Genomic DNA, 26,012 nt, shown 5'->3' with positions numbered 1-26,012 from the left:
CGGTCAACGTACAGTATAATGATCTTTTATTTGTGCAAATTATCATGATTCCAATATCCACAATAAACAGTGACACGATATTTGGAGAAATCAGGAGATAAAAACTTTTCAGTCAGATTTTTGAATTGCTGTCCAGGTCAAAAACTGACACAAAGGATTTCCCGATAGAAACTGCCTGATGTTTATTTCCATTGATTTCATGCAGCAAGGAAGAAATCTGCCTCCAGCTATTTTGATTAATCCTCAGAACGTGGGTGTTCCTGGCAAGGTCAGCAATTATCAATCATCTCTAATTGTCCTGAGAAAGTGGAGGTGAGCCTTCTTAACATGGCTTTATAATTCACATCATTGAGTTATTAATTCCAGGCTGCTGCAGGATTGCTAACCCAGTGACCTGGCCACCACACAAACTTACCAGTAAATTTGAGAAAGTAAAGACCTGGAACAACAACATTTATTGAAAGCATGCACAATATGATTATCAGCAGCAAATAGAAATTCCAGATAACTTCTTAAGTTTAGGTCCCTCTAAATATACAAAACCGCATTAAATGATATTAATCTTGTTTTTATCAGCAAAACATGTGGGGGCATATTGCTGAGCCACATGACAAATGACATGAAGCTTCAGGAACATAAGGACATCTAAAAGGTCTCAAGCACACCATACCACTCTATACTTTATTGTGGGTCAATGGTAATCAGCAGCAGTTTGGATAAAACACTCAATTTTCACTGGCTGTAAAACCCTCAACTGCACAGTTTTCAGGTTTAAAATCGGGCCAATTCTCATATCTGACCAGAAATTTGAGGCGGAGGCCATTCCACCAGTCCTCTGGCATGGAGGCACAGTGGCTAGCACTGCTGCCTCACAGCCCTAGGGACCCAGGTTCAATTCCAGCTTTGAGTCACTGCCTGTGTGGAGATTGCACATTCTCCCTGTATCTGCGCGGATTTCCTCTGGGTGCTCCGGGTTCCTCCCGTAATCCAAAGATGTGCAGGTTAGGTTGTTTGGCCATGCTAATTTGACCCTAGTGTCAGGGGGATTTGCAGGGTAAATAGATGGAGTTATGGGAATAAGGACTGGATGGGATTGTGGTCGATGAAGATTCAATGGGCCGAATGGCCTCTTTCTGCACTGTAAGGATTCTAATATACAATTCTGCCTCAAAGATAAAATGTTTCAATTTCCACTAATTAGCATTTCCCACCTTGTGTTTCCGGAATTCCTGTGCAATTAATTAGCATATGGCTCAGAATTTTCAGTTTTACAATGTGTCGGGGTAAGTTAAACTGGGAAATCTAAGATATAGCTACTGACAAAATCAGCTTTGACTGGTGGAAGTGAGGAGTCATTGAGCCTAAAGATATTTGAAATGTTTCAACAATGATTGCAGTAGCTCAGAAAAATTATTTTTGAGTGACTTTCTGATTTTTTTTGTTTTCAGCCTAGAAAGCACTAGTGATTGCCCGCAAGAGTATGAAAGTGTTGGAATATTTTGAACCTCTTTCACACTTCTTCTCAGCAGCAAGCATGGTATTTGCTCTGAGCATATCTAAATAATCCATAAACATGGTTGAGAAGATGGAGGAGAGTGGAGGCAAGGCAAGTGAAGCATTAAGGAGTATGCACTGCACAAGAAATAACTTCCAGCTAAAATAATATGCAGGCAACATAGAATCACAAAGCAGAAAGAGGGGAAGCAGCTTATTCTGTCTGCATTGTTAAAAGAGCTATCCACTAAGTTGCGCACTGGGTGGCCCAGTGGCACACTGTTTAACACTGCTGCCTCACAGCACCAAGAACCCATATTCAATTCCAGACTTGGGTGACTGTGTGGAGTTTACACTTCCTCATCTGTGTCTGTGTGGGTTTCCTTGGGTGCTCCAGTTTCCTCCCACATTCCAAAGATGTGGATTGGCCATGCTAAATTTCCCTGTGGTGTCCCAAGATGTGTAAGTTAGAGGAATAAGTTGGAGGGAGTGCAGAGGAGGTTTACTAGGCTGATACCGGAGTTGAGGGGATTGAGCTATGAGGAGAGGCTGAATAAACTAGGCTTGTACTCGTTAGAGTTTAGAAGAATGAGGGGAGATCTCATTGAGACGTATAAGATGATGAATGGGATGGATAGGATAGAGGTGGAGAGACTCTTACCGCTCAAAAAAGACAGTAGGACTAGGGGGCACAGCCTCAAGATAAAGGGGAGGCGGTTTAGAACGGAGTTGAGGAGGAACTTCTTCACTCAAAGGGTGGTGAATCTCTGGAATTCTCTGCCCGTTGAAGTGGTGGAGGCTGCCTCGCTAAATATTTTTAAGAAGCGGGTTGATGGGTTCTTGATAAGAGAGGGGATTAAGGGTTATGGGGAGAGGGCGGGAAAGTGGAACTGAGCCACAACAGATCAGCCATGATCTTATTGAATGGCGGGGCAGGCTCGAAGGGCTGGATGGCCTACTCCTGCTCCTATTTCTTATGTTCTTATAAGTGGGATGAACGTGTGGGGTTATGAGGATAGGGGGCAGGGGTGAGTCTGGGTGAGATGTCGGGGGTTCGGTAAGACTTGATGGCCTTCTTCTGCACCATAGGGATTTTATGATTCTTTCCTGACATCCCTGCAAATATTCCTTTTCAAAGTATATATCTACAGCCTCTCTTTTTAACTACTGAAATTGCTTCCGCCATGCTTTCTGATGTGGAGATGCCAACATTAGACTGGGGTGGGCACAATAAGAAGTTTCACAACACCAGTTTAAAGTCCAGCAGGTTTGTTTGGAATCATGACATTTTGGAGGCTGCTCCTTCATCAGCTGAGTGGCCACTCACCTGATGAAGGAGCACGGCTCCAAAAGCTCGTGATTCCAAACAAACCTATTGGACTTTAACCTGGTGCTGTGAAGCTTCTTACTGTGAGCATACTTTCTGTCAGCGATTTTCAGTTCACAACTCGTGGAATAAAAAAATTTCATCTCTTCTCTGAGAGATCCATAAGAAATTAGAGGCCTATATCCTATGTCCTAGGGAGACATGGTGAAGAAGGGGTGTATTTTCTAAATGGCAGCATGGTGACACAATGATTAGTATTGTTGCCTCATGGCTCCAGGGACCCAGGTTCAATTCCCGGCTTGGGTGACAGTCTGTATGGGGTTTGCACGATATTCTCGTAACTGCGTGGGTTTTCTCCGGGTGCCCCGGTTTCCTTCCACAGTCGAAAGGTGAGGTTGATTGGCCATGCTCAATAGCCCCTTAATGTCAGGGAGATTAGTAGGGTAAATACATGGAGTTATGGGGATTGGGCGGGAGTGTTTTTGGTACAGGCTCAATGGGCCGAATGGCTTCCTTCTGACCTGCAGGGATTCTATGATTCTTCACAAAGGATACACCAGGGAAGATATGCCAGTTACCGTATGTAAACCCAGAACCTTGGTTAACTATCTGGTCAGCCATGGCTGAGGTGATGAAGATCAAGCCTTGACTTATGTTTTACACTACTATATCATTTCAGGAGACCATAGAGGAGCTATGTCATAGTAACCATGAAGCCAGCTCTGACAAAGGGTCATCCTGACTTGAAACATTGACTCTATTCTCTCTCCACTGATTGTGGTCAGACCTGCTAACATTTTCCAGCATTATCTGTTTTTGTGTAAGTAATATAACATGCTGCATGGTCATGTATTTGGCGGGCCACTGATACATTTTGGCAAAACAGTGCAACTGACCTAGTTTGATGACACAGGAAGGCAGTGGTGACATATGAAATTAGTAATGTTTCCGAGCTACAGGCTCTAAGAGGTGGCACTCATGTCATTTTGCAAGCTTGTAATATCAATTCCCTCAACTGTATCGACAGAAACAAATATTGAATGTTTAGATTGTTTGTGGCAGCATATAAAAGTCTTCCCCATCAGAAAAACATGGTGGAAAGAATGATTTGCACTTAAATAACTCCTCAGTGACTGCTACAATGGGCAGTGAAGCACAGCTCATCATTAGAGTGTTCTCATTAATTAAAAACCATTTATTTGTCATCAGTGTTTGAATGCCTCTCTCACCCTTGAATAAGGGACCAATTATCCATCACTGGACCCATCAAAGAATATCAAGATACATTGGACTTCATTGCCGCAATGACAATAAGTTGACTGAATAACTCAGAGTGAAGATGTACGGATTTACTTTTGACATTTGTTACAGACAGGAATGAATGAAAGCTGAAATGTCAATTCCATTCCCTTACTGTCCATAATCAGTGTATTTTGAACAGGAAGATGTGAGTGTTTCTCAACCCCCGAGTTTGTGAATTTGATTAATTTGAATAACCAGTGGCAAGTTGTCACATGTTGAAATGAATTGAATTGCTTATTCATGCATTCATCCCAAAAGTCTAATTACACACACATGCGTGTACACACATGCACAACTGTGCACATCTGTGCACACATATACTTAAAGAGGGTTGTAAACTTTTACTGGTCATAAACAGAGAGATAGCCTGTAATTCACATAGATCTAACTCACCTTTGGAGAAAACATATGTTGCAGGCTCGGTGAAGAAGGCGGTTTCAGTCCTGAAGGATAGTCTAGTTGGATTCAATAGCTGAAGTTGTGTATCAGGCTCATTGCAGGATTCCCTTAACGAGATGGATTTTTAGCATGCCTTACCTGGGTGTCAAGTTTCTTTACTGCTGGCCAGAGATTTTGTGACATTGTGGTCTCCAGTGTTAAAATGTTACTGTTTTTGTTGTTGCAGCTATATGCAGATCGACGGGCTTCCCTGGTGATTGGAATAAGTAAGCTGGCTGATCTGAAGACAAATTTTTTAGGTTACTATATGATCAATACGACTATTGCCCACCTAGAATGATTTGAGATTTCATGACATTGCTACACAGTGGGGGATGGATGGTGGCCATTCACATATTCACTTATGATTTAACTGGTTTTCACAGTTCTCTTTGTTATATATCAAGCTTGGAGACTGAGGGTGGAATTTTACTGCCTCGGCCATCCCAAAATCATAACATCCCGCCTAAGGTCAATGGAACTTTCCATGGTCCAGCCCTCGCCTGCTCCGATTCCTGTGGTGGACAGGACAAAATAAAATTCTGGCCAGAAGATCTGAAAGTCTATTGACTTTGAATTTTGGGTAAGTTCACAAACTTGAGATAATTCTGAATCTATGCAAAAATTGCAAAAATTCCTAACCATCAGCAGGCATATTAGCAGCTGTTTAATGCCCATTTTGAAATGAAAAAGGCAGCATGAGGCACAGCACCAGGGACCCGGGTTCAATTCCAGCCTTGGGTGACTTGCAGAGATTGTATGCTCTCCCCGTGTCTGCATGGGCTTCCTCTAGGAGCTCTGGTTTCCTCCCACAGTCCAAAGTTGTGCACGTTAGGTGGATTGGCCATGCTAAATTGCCCCTCAGTGTCAGGGAGATTAGCAGCGTAATTGCATAGTGTTACAGAGAAAGACCTTTTGTGGGTGAAGACCCTTTTTGGCCTCCTTTTGCATGTAAGGATTCGATGATTTGGTGGGATGTTCTAGCCATTCTCACGGGTACTGGGAAACCAGGAGCTTCCTGGTTTCTCAATGACTGAGACTGCGAGTGACAGGAAATCCCATTGACAGTGGTGGGGGCTGGAAGATCCCACCATTAGCCAATGATGAAACACTGCAAAACATACTGCAGGCATGGGGGCAAGATCCCACTATTGTGCTTCCTCTGGCTGATTAAGCATAAACTTTCTTTCTTCTTTATTATCTTGGATTAGATTCATTATCTTAGATTAAATCTAATCTATGCTGCTCATACAAAGCAGCTGGTTATTTTGATGTTACAGCTGGTTGTTCCCGGAGAGCAATGGTTGTTGAGTATATCTCTGGAGTTTATGTCTGTGCAGTGTGGAGTCATCTCCTATGTGAAACTGGTGTAGACTCATGAATGACAAGGCCAGATGCCTGATTTGCAGTACCACCATTCCATTGTTCACTGGACCTGTGATCAATGGGATTGTTGGTCTAAAGGCAGTTAGCACATCTAAAGATCCTGAGTGATGAAGAACTGCATGAAGTCCCTCTGATCTCAGCTCTTCTCTATCACAACATGAATTGCAGTCTGTACTTCTTTTGATGTGAAGGCATTGACTCTTCTTTGGCAGCTTCTGAATTTGGGGGTTCCCAGCGGATTCTAGTGAAATTTGCCTCTGGAACCCTGGGAGACCTTCATAATCTACAACATACGGTTTTCAAAAACTTCTCATAAAATATTACACAGTAAAGATGCATCATGTCGAATTGATGGGCAGATCTGAAGTTTGTTTGAGAATTGGTAGCATTCAGATAAACAGGGAATTGTTATTAATGGTCGCCATTCTGGATGAAAATCATTCACGAATGGAGTTCTTCCGTGGTTTTGTAGAGAGAAACTATCTTTATTAATGAAGGCATCATTAGGTCAACCTATCAGTTTGCAGATGACACAAAGACATGTATGGGAGCTGGTCTTGAAATTTAAAAGAAAGCTTTGCCTCCAGGTTTAGACATAACAGGCTTATGAGCTCAACCTGGCAGATATGTTTCAATAAAGACAATATCAGTGTTATACCTTCAGGTAAGAACAATTACAAGCCATACATTGTGACATGCTCAATGCTGCCGAAAGGGAAAAGGACATGAGAGTTAGAAGTCATGCATTATTGAGGTCCACAGCCAAAGCTAGTGCAAAGCTACACAGAAAGATAGGGTATGTTACAAGACAATAAAATATAAAAGAGAACTACCTTATACAATGTTTTGATCTGGCAATGTCCAGGATATTGTGTTCTGTTTCATTTTCCTCTCATAGTGGCATTATTGGTATCCTGGAAAAGATTCACCTGAGGACTATAATGAATACGTGATTTAACTACATTTACAGAAAGGCTGAATGGTCAATGGTTTGTCCATTTTTGTATATTTATTCGGTCATAAGGGCATTAAGGTTCGGCATGAAGGCATTTATTGTTAGAGTAGAAAGTAATTTAAATATCCAAGTAAATGCCTTTTACTTAAATGTTAATAGTATTTGCACTTATTTATCAACCTGTTGTTCCTTCTGCTATGCATATGGCAGGCAGCAAGAGTGGGGCAGTCTCCTAATCAGCCATGCTCTCTCTGAGTGATGGCCTCAAGCTTCAGCTACCTGTGACAGACTGGCAGCCTGTTCCAGGAGACACAAGCTATAGACAGAGGCATATGCATGTGCTGTGTCAGCCTCATGCACCACTAGTCGTAGGAAGAGAAAAGAACAAAGAATAATGAGTATGCTGGTTTGTAGAGTATTCAAAGAGGAAAAGCAAAATCTGCTGTTGTGTAATTGTCTGTGCACTTTAAGGTAATGAATTATTTCAAGGTTGGTCTGCAGTTCTTCAGTGCTGGATTTTCCCTTTTGAGGTAGATATCTCAAGCCAGAAAATTTCCTAACTTGCTACATCCATCTCATTATAAAGAGCCCCCACATGTGGTATTTTCATGCAGGACAGTGGGTGCTAGATCGTTTCAAGTCTAATTAGATTGAAGACGGTCACAAGAGAGGCCAAGTGCCAAAGCAAGCTGTTTAAAATGTCCACTTTGATTCTCTGGGGCTTAGTCCCAGTTGTTCAGTCACATTTTATGCCTTCTAGCCTTACACCTCACTCACTCTCCATGGCAGCTCCATATTCTCATGCCCACTCAAACACCCCCACCCATTCCTAACAATCTCTCATAGCTTCAGTGTCAATTCAATACGAGGCCATGTGCTGCACTCACCTACAATTGCCCCTTATAGCCATCATACCATTTCATGGCCCTTATCAATGAAGCCTGTAGTAACAATGACAAGTATGAAAAAAAAACATGCATTCACAAATGTTCTTTTGAAAAATAAATTGTTTTCCTACAAGCCTAAAAAAAGTAAATTAAACAAAGCATCGAAGTGTCAATAGTAAAAGCTTTAAGCACTTGACAGCTCTTAACCACATATGTGTGCAAGCATGGTGGGCGAAGAGCCTGTTCCTGTGCTATATTGTTCTTTGTTGTTTATGTAAATAAACATTGAGACACTGACATTAGAAAAAATAACTAATTAGAATCTTATGCAGCTGAGAATTGACAGTCAGCATTTCTTTGCACCTGTGTAAACAAAACCACATGCACTAACTTGTTCTAAGAGTCTGAGACTAACAGTATGGTTCTCAGCCATATGTTCACGATGCATTCTTATGGAAGTTCTGTGCACCACAATTTAAGGATAATATCACACCTTAGGTGTATGGGTGACATAATAGATGGGCAACAAGGAAGAGAGCTGCAGTCACATACAATAATTAAAGAAACTGGGATTTTTCTCCTCACAGTAGAGGAAGTGGCAATTTAATTCATGTGTTCAAAATCAGGAAGGGTTCAATGAAGCAAATATATAAAATGAACCTACTTTGAGAATAGTCAGTAACCAGTGAACACAGTTTTTAGATAATTGGCAAAAGGAGCAAAGATAGCAAGAGGAAAGATTACTTTATGCAGTGAGTTGTTATGATGTGGAGTTCACTGTCTGAAAGAGTAGTGGAGGATGATTCAGTGGTAATTTTCAAAAGGCAGTTGGATAAATACTTCAAATGAAAATATTTTCAGGGTCATGGGGAAAGAACAGGGAAGTAGGATTAATTGGAGAGCTCAAAAAGTCATCACAGGCATGCAGGGTTAAATTGTCTCCTTCTGGATGGTATTGTTTTATGATTCTATGCTTGGAGACCATTCAATTAAATAAAAATGGGTTGTGCTTTATCAATGATAGTTTCAGTAGGATTCCAGTATGGGATTAAACAGGACAAACGTTACCTGAGAAAAGGAACGAAGATTTGTGAATGGAACCAGAAACCAGAAACTGCTAAATGAGATCAGTAGGATACAAATTATTTGCTCCACAACATAAATACATGAAAACAAACTGCTACCTGTAGTTTAAGCAAAAGTCCTATTTTGGCTCACTGGCATCATGATCTGACACAGTCAGGAAAACATTGTTGATATTGCTTTTCAATGCCTACCAGTTGAAAACATCCTAGGGGAGTTTGTCATGATCAATTTCACTTTTTTTAAATGATTATTGAAAAATTTAAAATATCCAGGCTCATTAATAGCTTCAGATCTTGGTGATAATTATCAGTTTACTCAATGTCTAAGGATGAAAATGATTTCAATCAAAGGGACCAATATCCTTACCTCCGTACAGAGAAAAGTAATACAAATCTCAATGATACTTAGGTTAATTACATATTCTCGATACTCTCTTGACAATTACCACCGACAGCCTTCTGAAGGTAATTCAACTTCTTTATTCAGGTATTACTGCTGAGAATTAATAAACCTGTGATCAGCTATTTAGCCATTGATGATACAAAAATATTAACCCTTCAATGATATGAATGTTCAAATGAGTTGCGCAATTGTGAATATACCTTTGCAATAGCAACAAGCACTGATCATGTGTGGAACAGGTTGTTATTTCCTTGTCATTAGCTCCTATATCATAATGTTTCAATATTTAGAATATTCTGCTCAATACTACAGGAAACTTTAATCCAACTTTATAATAATGTTAGGATTTGAGGTTCCATGAAAGCGAATTGTCACCATTTTCCTACATTACATTTAAAAATAGTGGAAATGCAACTCCAGAATTCATGGGCAGATTTGTACTGACATGACACTCAGATAGTGGGTCAGTCAACAGGGATGAGGAGGGGGGAGTTCAGGATCCTCTCACAAATTGTGGGGTTTTAACTCATTTTAATGTTGAGTTCTCTGCCTAAAGTCTGACTTGATGGACAGCCGGATCTCCATTTAGTCAAGGGGTTGTCCAGTGATGGTTGCAGCAGTAACAGGTTCATGTCAGTGGTGGAGTTGAGAGTGGGGCCGATCGGTGTGGACAGGGGAAGCGGCAACTTGAGAGGAGGAGTCAATCAGAGGGGTGGGTCAGTAAGATGGGGAATCAAATGTAGGGGTGATCAGTCAGTGGAATTGGGAGGTGAATGGAGGGGGCATCTGATCTGAGGGGTGGCCTGCTTATGATGGAGGCACTGAAGGCCTTCATTGAGGAAATTCAAACCTGGTGATGGTGGGAGGAATAGGAAACGTGGTTGAGGGTAAAAGTCAGAAGGGAAGTTCATTGGGGGAACCCCGATTGTGGAGACCTTTCAGGCAGGCACCAGGATTTAGGGGTGTAAAAGCATTTGATTCTTGAATACATCAAGCCTTCAGCTTGAGGAAGCTGCCTCATTATCATAGTTAATATTCAACATTCAACATAGGGGCGACACGGTAGCACAATGGTTAGCACTGCTGCCTCACAGCATCAGGGACCCGGGTTCAATTCCGGCCTCGGGTCACTGTTCTCCCTGTGCCTGTGTGTGTTTCCTCCGGGTGCTCCAGTTTCCTTCCATAGTCCAAAGATGTGTGGGTTAGGTTGTCTGGCCATGTTAAATTGACCCAAGTGTCAGCAGATTAGCAGGGTAAATATATGGCGTTACAGAGACTGGGTGAGATTATGGTTGGTGTAAACTTGATGGGCTGAATGGCCGGCTTCTGCACTGTAAGGATTCTATGAACATTGGATTGATTTCAGTTAAAGATCGAGATATATTAACTGGAGCCAGGTTGAGTTGGGAAACAAATTTATGAGACTTACTGTTCCTTCATTGTTGCTTAGTTAAAAATCCTGGAGCTGAATTAATGAACAACACTATGGGACACTGACTTTGCGAGTGATGTCCACATCCTACAACTGAACATAGAAAGGAAGTAATTGTTATTAAGATTCATCTGTTTGAAACTCTGTTTTTAATACATAATTTTGCTCTTAATTGCTGATTATCCTATTCTGACATGGACTGGACATGTCTAATCAGGTATGTCTCCAAGTTTAACACTTCAAGCATTGACGCAATTTTGTGCGCAGACCATTGAGATTGTGATGACCACTGACTGTTAAATAGCAACCTGTTTCAAGGCATCCTAGAGACCTAGTGAGAGGGGACATAGGATGTGACATCAGAGGTCCTAATGGAGGAAGACCAGAGTAGAAGAGATACTCATACCCATCAAAGGGTCTACCTCTCTCTCCTTGCCTTCACACATTCAGAAGCAGGTACTACACTGCTCATCTCTTTCTTCCATTCCTACCAAGGACCAAGGAGGATTCCAAAAATATACTGATGACTTTTCTCCTCCAAGGTGTCCAAGACACTCAATTAGTATAACACTCAACCTTTTTAACTGTAGTTTCAGAGAAAATTTCAGAATAAATACTGATATCATTGGTGAAGTTATGACAAACAGTCAGAAAATCCCTTGCTGTGTCTCAGAAACTCTGTTCAAAAATAATGTAATTAGTTGACCTCAATCAGCTAATAAACACTGAAATCTGAAAATGACTTGAAGTAGCCATCGAAATCCTGAAGAATTCATTACATCTCAGCTGGATTCTGTAAGGAAAAATTAGTTGCAACCTCTTTAATGAACAGTAGTAACTAATTTATTTACCAATTAGCCCCTTAATGAGTTTTTATATGATTGTTACAACCTCCACTTCCTTTTCCTATTCAAAATCCTTGAATATAATTCCATAGCTCCCAAAATTCCATAGTTAGACTCTCCAACGCACTTTCCACTCCTGCTACAGGACTGAAACAACACTTATCAAAGTCACAAATCCAATCCTATGTGATTTTGAGCATGATAAATGATCCTTCCATATCCTCCTTGACCTGTCTGGAGCCTTTGACATAGTTGAGTACAAAATACTCCTACCGTGTCTCATTCTGTTGGCTAGCTGGGTGAGAGGGCACTCTGGAGAAGCACAAGAATGATGGTCCGAATGGCCTCCTTTGTGCTATGTTGTTCCATGTCAGCATATAATAAAATGGAAAATAAAGAAAAGAAATCCAGCAAATAAATAGGAGTTTAACGAAAGAGTTGAATCAAAATCAAATCCACAGGTAGAAGTATAAATGGGCCAAGACAGCAAGGATTACTGAATGCAAGAGGGCAGATTGAAATTTTTCAGTCCAAAACTGTGAAACTTTTCAGCACAAAATGGTGTTGGAATAGGTTTCAAAATGCAAACTGGGTAATTTTCATGGTATGCAGGACACATAAAATAGTGACAGCAAGTCATGGTAAAACCCTTTGAAAACATTGCTTTTGCATAGGAATCGGATGACTAGGATTACAGACAATCCATTTTATCTACAATCAGACTAAAGTAAATACACACATCCAAATTATTTGTGCTACGTCTCGTATAAAACAGCTTCTCATTAAAACATTTTCTACTGTTTGCAAAGTTGTGAGTGGTAAGTTACAAATTCAACAAGCATAGCTTTTAACAATCTGATACTCCATGCAAATTATACATGTGAATAAGAAAATGTATTATGATATGAATACTTCTCAGGAGTATTAGAAAACAAAATTTAACACTGAGCCACATAAGGTGATAATACAGAGGATGGCAGGCTTGGTCTAAAAGATATGTTTTAAGGAGCATCATAAAGTGGGAATGAGAGATAGGTAGGCTGAGAGGTTTAGGGAGAGAATCCCAGAGCTTGGGGCCCAGGCAGTTGAAAGCAAAGCTGCCAGTGATGGAACAATTTATCTTTGATACTACCATAGGATGTGGGTGACGCTGGCTCGGCCAGCATTTATTGCTTATCCCTAGTTGTCCTTGAGAAGGTGGTGATGAACCAACTGCTGCAGTCCATCTGATGTAGGTGCATCCACAGTGCTGTTAGGAAGGCAGTTCCATGTTTTTCATCCAGTGATGAGAAAACAGTCAGATAGTTCGAAGTCAGGATGGTATTCCCACTCATCTGCTGCCCTTGTTCATTGAAGTGCTATAGGTTGTGATATCAAAGGAGCCTTTCTCCAATGTATCCTGTAGATTGCACTCACCACTGCCACGCGGATCGGTGGTGGAGAGAGAGAATGTTGAAGGCAATGGATGAGGCGCCAATCAAATGGGCAGCTTTGTTCTGGATGATGTCAAGCTTTGTCTATGTTAGAGCCATTACAAAGAGAGAATCTGCCATCACACTCTTGACTTATGCCTTGCAGATGGTAGGCAGGCACTGGAAAATCAGGCGGTGAGTTACATAAAATCTCTAGTGCAGAAGGAGGCCATTCAGCCCATCTAATCTGCATCAATTCTTCGACAGAGCATCTTACCCAGGTCCACCCCCCACCTTAGGGGAGTCAAGAGGTAAATTACGTTCTGCAGAATACCCAGGATGGAATTCTCCCCAAAAAACTATAAGTGGTGAATTTATGGGAAAACTAGATTAGTTCACACTAGTTTTTTTCAGAGGGTGTTCAGACTAAATTCTCCCACATTCTGTGCACTGCAGAGGCCACCAGCATTAATATCATTAGATTTCTGGGGCCAGGGCCTATTCCTGCCTGAGAGGCTGAAACCAGCAGGCGTCTGTGAATGGACAGTGGCCCCGAACTGTCAGCCTCCTGATTGCTGGCCAGCTCAATCACTATGGCCCACTCAGCGTGATGCTGCCAGCCTCTTCTGTGGGGATAGGTTCCACCCACAGCTTATCAACAGGATTTACACTAGAGCATTCTGCAGTGCACAGAGTGTGAGAGGTTCTTTTTTAAACTCCCACTGAAGAAACCAATGTGATTTACTCCAGTTTTTAGACAAATTCAGCACTTAGAATTTGTTTGAGAGAATTGCCACCCCTTTGTCCTTTGTCAGTAAGCTAAGGTACCTATTGATTAAGCCATTACCTAAAGTGATTCAAGTTATAATGTTGGAATAATTTAAAGCAAAGCTGGAAACATTTTTGCAAGAGAGGAATAGTTATGAATGATAGATGCGAAATTAAATATAGATGCTTTCAATGTAGCATTGAAAATTAACAGTAAAATAAAAGTGATGGAAGATTATTTCAATGATTACCTTCAGCCATGCAACTTCTATCACTAGGGAAAAGATCAGTAATATCATGGAAGCAGCACCATATTCAAATTCCCTTCCAAATCACACATCATCCTGATTATTACATGGATTTCTGTTCCTTAATTCTTGTATCAGAACCCTGAAATTTCTTACCCAAGGGAAGACAATTGGCACAAAGACTGCAGCAGTTCAAAGATAAGGTTCGCCACCACCTTCTCAGGATATATAAGGATAGGCAACAAATGCAATTCCCAAGAATCTTTATGTCGCCATGGGCAGACAGGCCTACATTTTTGCAGAGTCAGAAGAGCTCTGTTCCTTAGCCAAAATAGGGCAGGAGCCCTTCCGACACTTAGTAACTTTGATTTCCAAAATCCATCTCATGTGTTTTAGATACTTAAGAAGATAAGAACATAAGAATTAGGGACAGGAGTAGGCTCCTTGAGCCTGCTCCGCCATTCAGTAAGATCTTTGATGATCTTTTCATGGACTCAGTTCCACTTAACTGTCCCTTAATTCCTTTAATATTCAAAAATCTATCTTTGTCTTAAAGACATTCAACGAGGTATCTTCAACTGCTTCACTGGACAGGGAATTCCACAGATTCACAACTGTTTGGGTGAAGAAGCTTTTCTTATTTTGAGGTTATGCCCCTTAGTGCTGGTTTCACTCGCTGGAAACAACCTCCCTGCTTTTATCTTATCTATTTCCTTCGTAAGCTTATTTTTCTATAAGATCCCCCCCTCATCCTTCTAAATTCTACTGAGTATAATTCCAGTCTACTCAGTCTCTCCTCATAAGCCAACACTCTCAACTCCTGGATCAACCTAATGAATCTCCCCTACATCCTGTCCAATGCCAGTATATCCTTTGTCAAGTAAGGAGACCAAAACATTACCCAGTACTCCAGGTGTGACCTCACCAGCAACTTATAAAGCTTTGAGGAAAAGGTCTAAATTTGCTAGAGTTATTCGGTGGAGAACATTCCCTCTTTTTGAGGGAAATGTTCCCTTTTTGAGAGATTAATTTAGAAAATGTTCACTACCCCTTTTGAGAGGTCAGGTACCCTTCTGGGATTGATAAGAGAAGATATGATGTGTGTAAAAATTCACTAAACTCTATGGAACTCTCAAGCTGTCAAGCCAATTAAATCCCCAAGACCTTTAAATGTTTTTAAAAGTCTTGCTTGCAGTTGAAAAAATCAGCTCTTGCTATTTGTTGGCAGAAGGATTAGTGCTGCTTGACAGTTTCCACAACCTAGCATTATCACAGTGAGAACCTGTAAGTTCACAGTTTGATTGACAACTCCAAATGATAATGAAGAGATTTGATATGAGGCTATGAATATAAGTATGTGCTTTCATATTCAGCTAGGAAAGGGTGAAAGCCTTCCTCAATCTGAGCAGTCCACTCAGAGCATGAGTGTTGACATTTGTAGGATATATGAGGAACTGTGTATCTTTAGCAGGATGGTCACACTATTGGCATAGTGGGTTGCTTGAGTGGATGACTGCTGCTCATCAGCAGCCAGCCCCCATCAACTCCATCTGAAGGGCAAAGGGCTGTGGATGTCACTCATGGGTGTAAAAATGCCAAGGGCTCCTCAGTATCCTTATCTTCCTCCACCACCCAATCCCTCCACTCAAGGCCTCATATGTAACACATGTGTCAGTGACTATGGATGCCCATACACCAGTGACCACAGTCTGAAAAAGGTCCACAATGGACACCTGCATGATGAGGCAGACTACACACTCCTCTTTGCCATATAGACAGAAAAATGAGTAGCCAGTCTGCACTAGTCTAAGGCTACACAGGAGAGCACTTCATAGAAGTGTGCAAGAGTGAAGGACACCTTCTCATCTGGAGCACTTTTAGGTCTACATTAGTTACACTTTTCACATTGTAAATTACACATTTGAGCACCTTGTTAATATATTTACTTCTATTAGTACATGATTTGTTGGTACACTGGAAAGCTCAAAAAGAATGGTAACATTGTGAAGATTCTTAACAGCAATATTGAAATCTGTCTCAATAAGCCATAAATACGAACCCGGATCTTTGTGATACTTTGGAGGGCTCACTCCTTCTCTGCTGTATCACATCAGCTTCCAGTGTTCAAAAAGCTCGAGCATTGAGATGCTCCTTGATCTCATTGTCCATCTAAGCTTGGTCTGAGGGAGGATCCATGATCAGACTCCATGAACAGATGCTGATTCAAGAGTGGGTGAAGACATTTTCCCTCAGTGTAAAAAAAATCCTTTGAACCAAGTAGACACATTTTTCTGATCTCAAAACCATATGTTCATGGAATGTCACTGACATGTAAATGAATGTTACAGTGAATTTTAATTGATATTCTTTCATGGGATTGGCTATTTTATTCAGTTATGGTCAATATAAGGTTAACACAACCTTACACAATAAGAAATATTTTAACTTGTGAAGTACCCAAGGCAACGGTAAAATTATTCAATTCAAATGCTGACATGTTGTGGTTCTTATTTATATATAGCTTTGATTATTTCTGAATTTAAGACACCGATATTTAAATTTCCATCATTCTGGTCATTCTTATAAACATCCCCATCTATCTTCTGATAACTGAATGCTCCCTCAGAAGCCATCAGAGAGCCAGAAATAAATTAGAGAGACTTTGAGGATGGCAAGCAACAAGCTGCCTTTTAGATGTTAGTATTCAGGGACCTTGTGCCAGGTTTAGTTTATATCAGATGCTGTACAGTAAAATATATTTGGATGTGATATATATCTGAAGGAAGGATAGTAGAATTTATAAATATTATAAATACTATTTAAGCCAAAGTACAATAACAAAACTTTTCTTTTCAATCTTTGCACATGCAAAAAGTACCCAAATGTTAAAGACTAAAAACTTACCTATGTGAGTAACCTGAAATGTTGAACTTAAGCAAAGACCTGGGGCAAAAATTCAAAGACATAAATTTGATGTACATTTTCCAAACAATTCTAAATAATACGGAGGACCAAAATGGAAAACATCTTCTCTGATGTAAATTGGACACAAAGGACTCAGGAAGATCATCAGGGCTGAAGCTCCACCAGCGTTTGAACAAAAATAAGAAAAGTGCTGATGGTTTGAATATTATTCTTGTCCATTTCAAGCATCAGCACTTATGGCTTGAATTAATGCCATGCATCAAAAGTAGATCATTTGAAACATTTTGTAGACTCACATGTGAGGCTAAATATTCCGTTGGGGTGGACTCCCTGACTCCAGAGTAAATTCCGGAATTTTATTTTTTGCTGTCTCACCTCACACCTGTTTGATGATCATCAGGCTTGAGGCTGGCCTCCTGCCTCGATAGGGAGGAAGTTCTGCCAAAGAGAGCTATTGGCCAGTGAATTGGCTGGCAACGTTCTTGTCTTAGCGGTGCCATTGGGAACAGTGCTGACTGCTGCAACTGCAATGAACTTCAATGGAACATGGATGAAAGTAATTCTGGGGTCTCATCAAGACTGAGCTGGCAGGTCGTGGTGAGAAGCACAGGGGACTGGGTGAGTGGAAATGGAGGGGAGGGAATAAGGAGCGTCAGATGGCCACACTGGGGCCCAAAGATTGGTCCCCAACTGTCCACTATCAGCACCAATCCAACAGCTTTTATTTAGCATGTGGGGTTGTCCCAAACTCCACTGCCATAGGTAAAATCACAGCGGTGGCAGGAGTCCCATAAATGGTCATTAATTGGTTATTTGGGTGCCTTAATTCACCCAAGGATGAGCAGTGCGAACAATGCTTGCCCCGCTGCTGGTAAAACAGGTGCTGGGTATGATGCCATTAGCATGACAATCAATTTTCCTGCATCTATACCCCTTTCCTCAACTCACCAGTGCCTGCCCTCCTGACACACAATACAAAATTATAATCATAGTGCGCAAAAAGTTCCTGTTTGATACAATACCAAGCAAATTTTGGGAGGAAAATGTTAATTCTTGGATATTAAAATTACAAGCGCGATCCTCCTATTCCAGCCCATGTGTGTGTGCCAATTACGGGATTCATGCTTGCTTTTCCGACTCACACAAGTTTCCCACCGCTGGAAATCCAGCGTGGTCGAGATCACGCAGGAAAGCAGCAGGAACACCAGGTAAATCACTTTAATTTATTTTTAATGTAATTTAAATGTGATTATCAGGCCCAATAGCATCTCCCACCTTGCCAATACAAACACACTTTGGCGGGGTTTCGAGTAGCTGTCCACTAGTGTAAACTAGTGGGGGCCCTGCTGGAGTGAAAGAGGAACAACTGGGGACCCCCAGTGGGTCAGGCGGTGGGGGGGTGGTACTGCTGGGCATTGGAACTCTGGCAGTGCCAGTCTGTGCCCCGGCACTGCCCAAGGGGAAAAATGCCCATGTCCAGGGGGCACCTTAGCACTACCCATCGGGCAGCAGGCAGTACCAAGAGGCATGGGATGGGACTTAGGGGGCAGTGCCAAGGGGGTGGGGCATAGAGGGCTGGGACAAGGTGGTGAGGCCAGTTGGAGCAGGACTTAGGGACGATCAGTAGGGGTGGGGGATCCCGCTGCCACTCTGCATTGGAATCTGGTCGAGGCCAGTGATTGGGGCGGGCTGGTGGGGTTGTCTGCCAGGGTGGGGAGGTTTGTCTCATGGAGTGTCTGCCTTCTGTGTGTGTGTGTGTGTGGGGTGGGGGGGGGGGGGGGGTGGGGGTGGTGGGGGGGCGGGGGGGGGGGGTGTGGGGGGTGTAATCTGCCGGGGTGTGGGAGGTGAAAGGAATCACTGCTGGGGGGGTGGTGGAGATTGGGGCACCCAGAGACTTGTGGGGGGTGGTTGGGGCTAGCCTGAGAAAGGTCATGGGAGCCTGATTGGACCATGGGGGAGGATGTGGGGGGCAGCACTGGGGAGGTCCCCAGGCCAGCCAGCGATTGAGCTGGCCAGCGATTGGGAGACTGACAGTTCAGGGTCACTGCGCAGAGGCTCAGAACTGCCAGACTTTGGTGTGAATAGGCCCCGCCTCCGAGCTTTTAATGACATTCATGATTGCAACCTCTGTATTGCACAGAATGTGGGAGATTCGAGTCTGAACTCCCACTGAAAAAAACAATTTACACCATTTTTCAACACTTAGAACTTTTTTGGGAGAATTGCCCCCTATGTGTCTCAATTTCTGATAACTGTTGGGGTAATTTCTGGACCTTGCTGCCTCTGCTAACATAGTTTCCTGGTCAGAGCATCAGAACATGGAATTACTTCTTACATTTTATTTGTTATTATCTAAAGCAGCTAAAGAATGAAAAAATGTCAAAGTTGGAATAGCTGGCCCCTCTATGGGTCATGTGAACCAACCATCCAATGAGAGGGAGAGGATTACAAGAAAGTAATTTTACTTACTGTATGCAGAACTCATACTTATAACTTGATCTGAAGTTTCACACACCTGGATGTTCCAGACAGAAAGATATTTGCAGAGCACATTGAGCACATCCTCTTAACCTGTGCTTAATGCTCCCTCCACTCACATTGCCTGCGCTTTTAAGACTTGATTAGCTATAAAGACTCACATTCCAATCATTATTCATGTAAATTGAGTTTGTGTCTTTGTGTCCTGTTTGTGATCAGAACTCCCACCCACCTGATGAAGGGACAGCCTGTTCCGAAAGCTTGTGGTGTTCGCTACAAATAAAAATGTTGGACTTTAAGCTGGTGTTGTGAGACATCTTTCTGTTAAAAAAGCACCCGAGATGGTGTTGGAAAATACTGCAAAAAGTTGCTTTCAACCAAGTTAAGCAGGTACTTCAATCAACATGCTAATTTGTGCATTTCAAACCTCTCTAAGAAGATAGTCCTTACAGGTGATGCATCACCATATGAGGTTGGGGATGTGTTATCCCACACAATGGATGAGGGGTGTTCAAGAGACAAATTAGATATGAATCAAGAACACTGTCAGATGTGGAAAGAGGGTACTCACAGATAGAAAAGTAAGGCCCATCTGTTAATTTTGCAACTCTGATATCAGAAAAGAAGTGAGAAGTTTCAAACAGTGATGAGATGGCTTCACACAATGTGGACCAGAGGCCCATGATGTAAGATCAGCGATAAGTGAGGGGAAGTAACATGATGTAACTTGGTTGGCCACAACACAAATCAACAAAGACAGGAGGAATATGCAACAGATGTGGGAGAGTTGGAATGTGCGTAATTGTATTGAGCATAGGTAGAAAGTATATACATGTGGTGAATCCCTATGCCACCATTGTGCTCCTGTTATTTCTTGATCATCCTAACCCTGCTTTTGGTGCTTCTGCCATATCCATAGCGGAGATGGAGGCAGTCATTTGACTTTACACTCTGTTGTCTGTGATAACTTTGGCAGGCATCTCTGGAGGGGCAAGAGTTGAAGGGTTTTGGCCGACTTTGAGTCTTTTGCAGTGGGACAGGTGCACCTTTCTCAGTCTGTGGAACTCGAGATGATGGAACCACAGGCAGAGGAGACTGGGATCAGTTGGATACTTGCGGAGTCACCTGGGTACATGGCTGTGATGTGTCCAACTGCTGGTACTCATTCCTATGGGTGCCCAAATGTCTCGGGTTGAGTCCGTGAGGAGAAGGGGCACCTGGGGTGAGATTGAGGAGCACTGACCCACTCGCATATAGGCACTGATTTACTCCACCAATGCCTACAGTGATAGAGTGCAAATTCTGGCGTAGCACAGGATCTAAGTGCTAGATGATGGTCTCTCCATTGTGGCTATCAGCCTGCCAGTGTTGATATGTGTTCCCTGGCATGCCGATACTATAACTTAAACATGGAGGGACTCCTGCATCATGCATTGCAATCTGTGGAATGCATCTGACAACCCTGTCTAATGTTACGTTGTCTATCACTGCAGCTCCAACATCCATCTTAAGATCAACCTGGAGAATTAACACCTGACTCAGCCGAATGTTGCCCTCCAGCAGTCCTCTGAGTGCCTGTGACCTTGGATGTCTCTGGCTCTGCTATAATGTGCTATATTCATCAGATTGAGACCATATGCATGCTCCAAATCTACATGCACCAAGGTGTGTTCCTCTGCTCTGGTGAATGACCTGGGTTAGCACTGTGATAGATTTTCATTTGTTGCATCCTCAGATTCCTCATGCAAGACGTCAAGAGTCTGGAGATGATGGGCTCATTCTTGATGTTCCTCGGGCACTTGATGGATGCGCCTATGAAAAAGAGTAAAGATAAATTGTGTGTGACATTAAAGTGCAAAACATCATATTGCACTCTCAATCTCACTGTCTGTGGTCCCCTCTTGGGTGCGTACTGCTGACTTCACTGTCACTGCCGTCACGATCCCAGTTCTTGCCAGCTAGGTGAAAAGCATGCCTCTCATATGGGGGGAGGGCCTGATCTCTGCCATGTCCCCATTGATTGAGTTCTCTCCTGTTTATTATTGATGAGTTTGGCCTACATAAAGAAGAAAGGAGAGAGTGTGAGTATAAGGCATGTCAAGATACATGATAAAGGATGGTTGTGTGTATACTGAGTGAAGCTGTGTGTTTGAGATGTGTAGGTGAGTCATACAGAATGTGATATCAGCTGGAGATGTCAAGGTGTATGTGGGAATATGCCCCTTTGTGTAGGCAGTGGGTGAGACCCCAGTGGAGTTTGATCTCTGAGTGTATGAAGGGCTCGTAAGAGTGTGAGCTCAGAGCTTTGAGAAAGTTGACTTAGCCTGGCTGTGAGGGTGAAATGTGTAGGCATTTCCTGCACTAACTGGCTGCATGCCCGCTGGGTGGAGTTGGCACTCACCACCACAGAGACCTTCTCCCAAGCTGGGTTGGTTAGCTCTGTGGGCCACCTTGGGCCATGACAGGATACAGAGCCTTAACTGTGCCAAACATGTGTTTCAGGGAGGCATTGGTAAACTTTGAGGCTACATGCTTCTTCCCTTTGCGAGCCATCTTTGTCTTGGAACAGTCTTGGGCTTCAGGCATCAAAAGATATATGTATAGATGCGGTTTAAATATGGCATCCGACACAATAATCCTGTGATGACATAGTGGGAAGGGAAAATCACAGGCTGCCCACTGTCACTACAGTGTGCTCCCTGTTGATAAATATTTAAGACAATCAGGCACAAAAATCAGTTATTGTGGCTGGTGTGGACAATACGGCTAAACCACCCATCATCACACCTAGTCTGTAGAGGAAAGTCCCACCTTTAAAGTCAAGCATTATAGAAGGTGTCTCTTCTCTACATAGGCCATACAGTCACTAGGTTGTACAGACTAAGATACTTTTAGATTTCTCTGCCTTGAAGATAGAGTTTGGTAGTTGAGTAGTGGAGATGAGAGGAATTGTCTGAAGCTACTGGTGCTGTTGGTAAGGTGTGGCCTAATAATTGACCATCCCAAACGCGGATCTGAGTTTTGAGGTGTTCTTAGGGGCTGGTACTCCTTTAATCACTTTCACTTTGTCTTGTATTGGGTTTAACCCCTGAGCATTGACCTGACAACCAAGATAAACACCCCATCTCCCAGGAAGGCAGACTTTCTCTTTTTAGGCACACTCTTGCTTTCTGGAATCTCTTCAAAACTTCATCCAAATTTGCCAAGTGTTCCTTCATGATGGACCTTATAATTAGGACATCATCCAAACAAATGACAACTCTAAGCAAACCCTGCAGCAAACTCTTCATATTTCACTGAAAGATGGTGCAAGCTGATGAAATCCCAAGCAGTAAACATTTATATTAATACAGCCCTTTATGGGTATTTATGGTGACATAAGCTCTTCATGTATCATCTGATTTGAATTGTTGGTAAGCGTGGCTCATGTCCAACCTCTTATACAGGTCCTCTATTTTGGGTATGAAACAGACAAAATAACATGCATAGGGAGGCCAGAGAACTGTGGTGCATTACATTCCATAACTACTGGGTAATTGTTTGTAATGAACATGACACTTCATACATGACAGGTATAAGGCAACATGCTTTAGGACACGGAGGGGTTGATTTCTTTATAATAAAACCCTTTCCACTATGAAAATGCCATCAAAATGTTGGTAAAATGCAACAATCGGAATACTAAGTTACCTATGAGAGAAAACAATATGTACTTTAATGCAGAGTATGATAGGTATTTAAGTATTTAGATGCTGCTGCGTATGTAATTTACAGAAACACACTCTAAAGCTAATGTGCTCTCTGTTTGATGCTTGGAACCCTCCTTGAAAATAGCTTATTCACAAATACTCACATTTAAACATTTTTCACTGGCTAAAATGGCTTATCTTTGATCAGCTAAAAGGTGATCCTGCCATGATTTCATTCACCTTAACCCTCCCAACCTATCCAACTACCTTGTATGGGATTTATACTTCCTCACCTTTCAATTCATAGGATCCAATTAAAAGAAGATGGTCAAAAAATGTCAAAACTTGTCTGACTTTGACCATTCTCCCAAGTTGACCGTGAAGTCCTAGGAATCAGAATGTTCATCTAAGGTTCCTTGGATCGATCACAGATGCCTGGCAGAGCAGTATGACGCTTCCATCCTCTTTGGCACCATATATCAGGATATTTAAGGCAGTCACGCTGTCAGAAGGGTTAGAGGTCTGATATTTTTACTGTGGTTATAATTCTTTGCTGTTTCTCCAATACAGCCTTTGAATTTTCTATGTAATTAATTTTCACTGCAATTTTGAGCCCAAATATATGGACTGTGGCATGTTCCCAGAGTCCCTAGTCTATCTAGAATTGCCATAATTGTGTCTATTTCACACAGCAGCTTTGTGGCATGGTCTGGCATTTGCTTGATCATTTTTAAGCAAGAAAATATCGAGGACATGCTTTATAATTAAAACACTTGCACTTTGGTCTCCAAAGTTAATTGAGAAATTTACAAGCTGCTTGCAGTTTTTTCTTGAAAAAGGAAAATAGTATTTTGAATTGAACATTTGTATCCATAAAAAATAATCTCGGTGCTGTGCTTTAGGCTACTTCGTGAGTTCTGGGAGCATGGTAGTTTAGTTTAAAACAGCGTGGTTGCTAAGGTGACCTTAATGAACCTTATCAGCAAGCAAGAGATATGCAAGCTTAGGGCCCTGGCAGCAAAATCCAGTTAATTTAGCTCCAACAGGTAGCCAGACATGTCTGGAAAAAGGTTTGACCATAAAAGGCCAAATAAGCACGTTGTGTATGTACATGATAAGACCATAGTCAATTACAGCATTTCAATTGCATTTTGCCGAAATGCCGATTGGCTTAAATCTTAACTATAATTGATCTGAAATTTCAAATAATATCTAGTCCGGTAAAGGTTGTCCTTTAATATCGGTGTGGACCAGGTGTTCACGTGGTGACACAACTACCTAAATGGTCATGTGTCGGAAGTGTGAGAGTTCTTCCAGAGTGTGAGCAGCGTGGAAACATGTGTTATAGTCTATTGTTGTCGTAAGTCCTTGTTGCCAATCATTAGAACTTAGCACTAGTGTCAGGAGTTGGCAGTATGGCACAAGGACCTTGCCACATTAATCCACTTGTGTTTGATGCAAACATTGCAGACAACTGGGCCAAGCTTACAAAGAAATGGTGCATCAGCTGCCATGCCAGTCTATTAAACAAATCCAAGATGGTACAGGCTTACAGTTTACTAAATCTAGCGGGCTCCAAGGCCAATGAGAAATTTGAATCCTTTGTCGTCCAAATGGAGAAGGAGTAAGAGGATCCTGGGATAGAGTTAAAAATGTTTGAAAGCATTTCCTTGCCCGTGAAGAACATAATCCTCAACAGCTACACATTAACACTATAAATCTAAGATCTGAAGAATCGATGCAGTCATATACTGCAACCTTAAAAATCTTAGCAGCGCTTGTACGTTTGACACCATTATCGATGAGTTAGTCAGAGATCACATTGTTTGTGGCATCCACAGTGATATTGTCTGCAAGCAGTTGCTTTGAGAGAAAGATCTGACATTGTAATCAGTCATCAGCATCTGTACGCTGAATGAGCAATCAGAAAAGCAGCAAGGAATTAAGGCTAGAAGCAAAAGTTTTTGTGGTACAGTGCATGGCCTGCCCCACCTGTGGTGGCTATCACTCTCTGAACAGCATGAATGAGGTTTGGCAAATGCTGCAATAACTATAGCAAATGGAACCATTTTACAAAATACTGTCGATCGAAACCACAGTAGTCTTCCGATGCCACCATCCGCATTGCAGCCAGTCGGTCTTCAAGGTTCTGAGAGCAAGCGAGGTAAACAAACTGAAGCTCAGCCAGAGCAACCAAATGACTGAGCCTTCAACAGCCAAGTGATCAGGTGCTGACTCAGAACCCAGGGTTGTTTGCAGTGTGTTTTAAAATGAGCAATTCTGACTGCTGCTGATGTAAAATGCTTTTTAAAACTCATGCTGGCCAAGAACTTAAGTGTTCTAGTTTAACCCTGCTAGATTTTCTGATGCTGCACTCTCTGTATATGGAATCTGAACTTCCATATGATTGAAAGGAGTTTTCTGCTGCAGTTTGGAGTCTGAATTCTGCCCTCTGCTTCCAGTCTTACTTTAAAGCTTTTCTCTGGTGAGCTGCTTCTGTGTCTTTGCTTCTTGTATTTTTTATCAAGTCAGGAAATTTGTGTGTTTTTAATCTTCAAGGCTTTAAATTTCTTCTCCCGTCTCTTCTGTGAGCTTTTAGGTTGTTCTGATCGCTGCTACTGTGTTGTATGATGCTGTGTGTAGTTCAGTATGTCTCATGACAAGGTTCTGAGTCTTGTATTGTTTAACAGTAAGTATTTATTAACTGCTGGCAACCATATTATATACACAATACAAGGCATAGGTTGGAGGTCTCTCCATGCTTGCCTCTACACTCATTTCAGTCCAGTCCAAGGCTGCCCTCTAGACTCAGGTTATGTGTGCCTTTACATCACAGTGTGGGCAGTGCTGTACCCAATCCCATTGATGGTAGTTTCAAACTCAGTAGTTTTAGTGTGATGACTGTCTTTGTAGTCTGAATCAGTAAATTATTTAGCAT

The sequence above is a fragment of the Carcharhinus amblyrhynchos genome, chromosome 10 (assembly GCF_965287045.1).
Source record: "Carcharhinus amblyrhynchos chromosome 10, sCarAmb.v2.hapA, whole genome shotgun sequence".
NCBI lineage: Eukaryota > Metazoa > Chordata > Chondrichthyes > Carcharhiniformes > Carcharhinidae > Carcharhinus > Carcharhinus amblyrhynchos.
Note: the sequence above shows the minus strand (reverse complement) of the source record.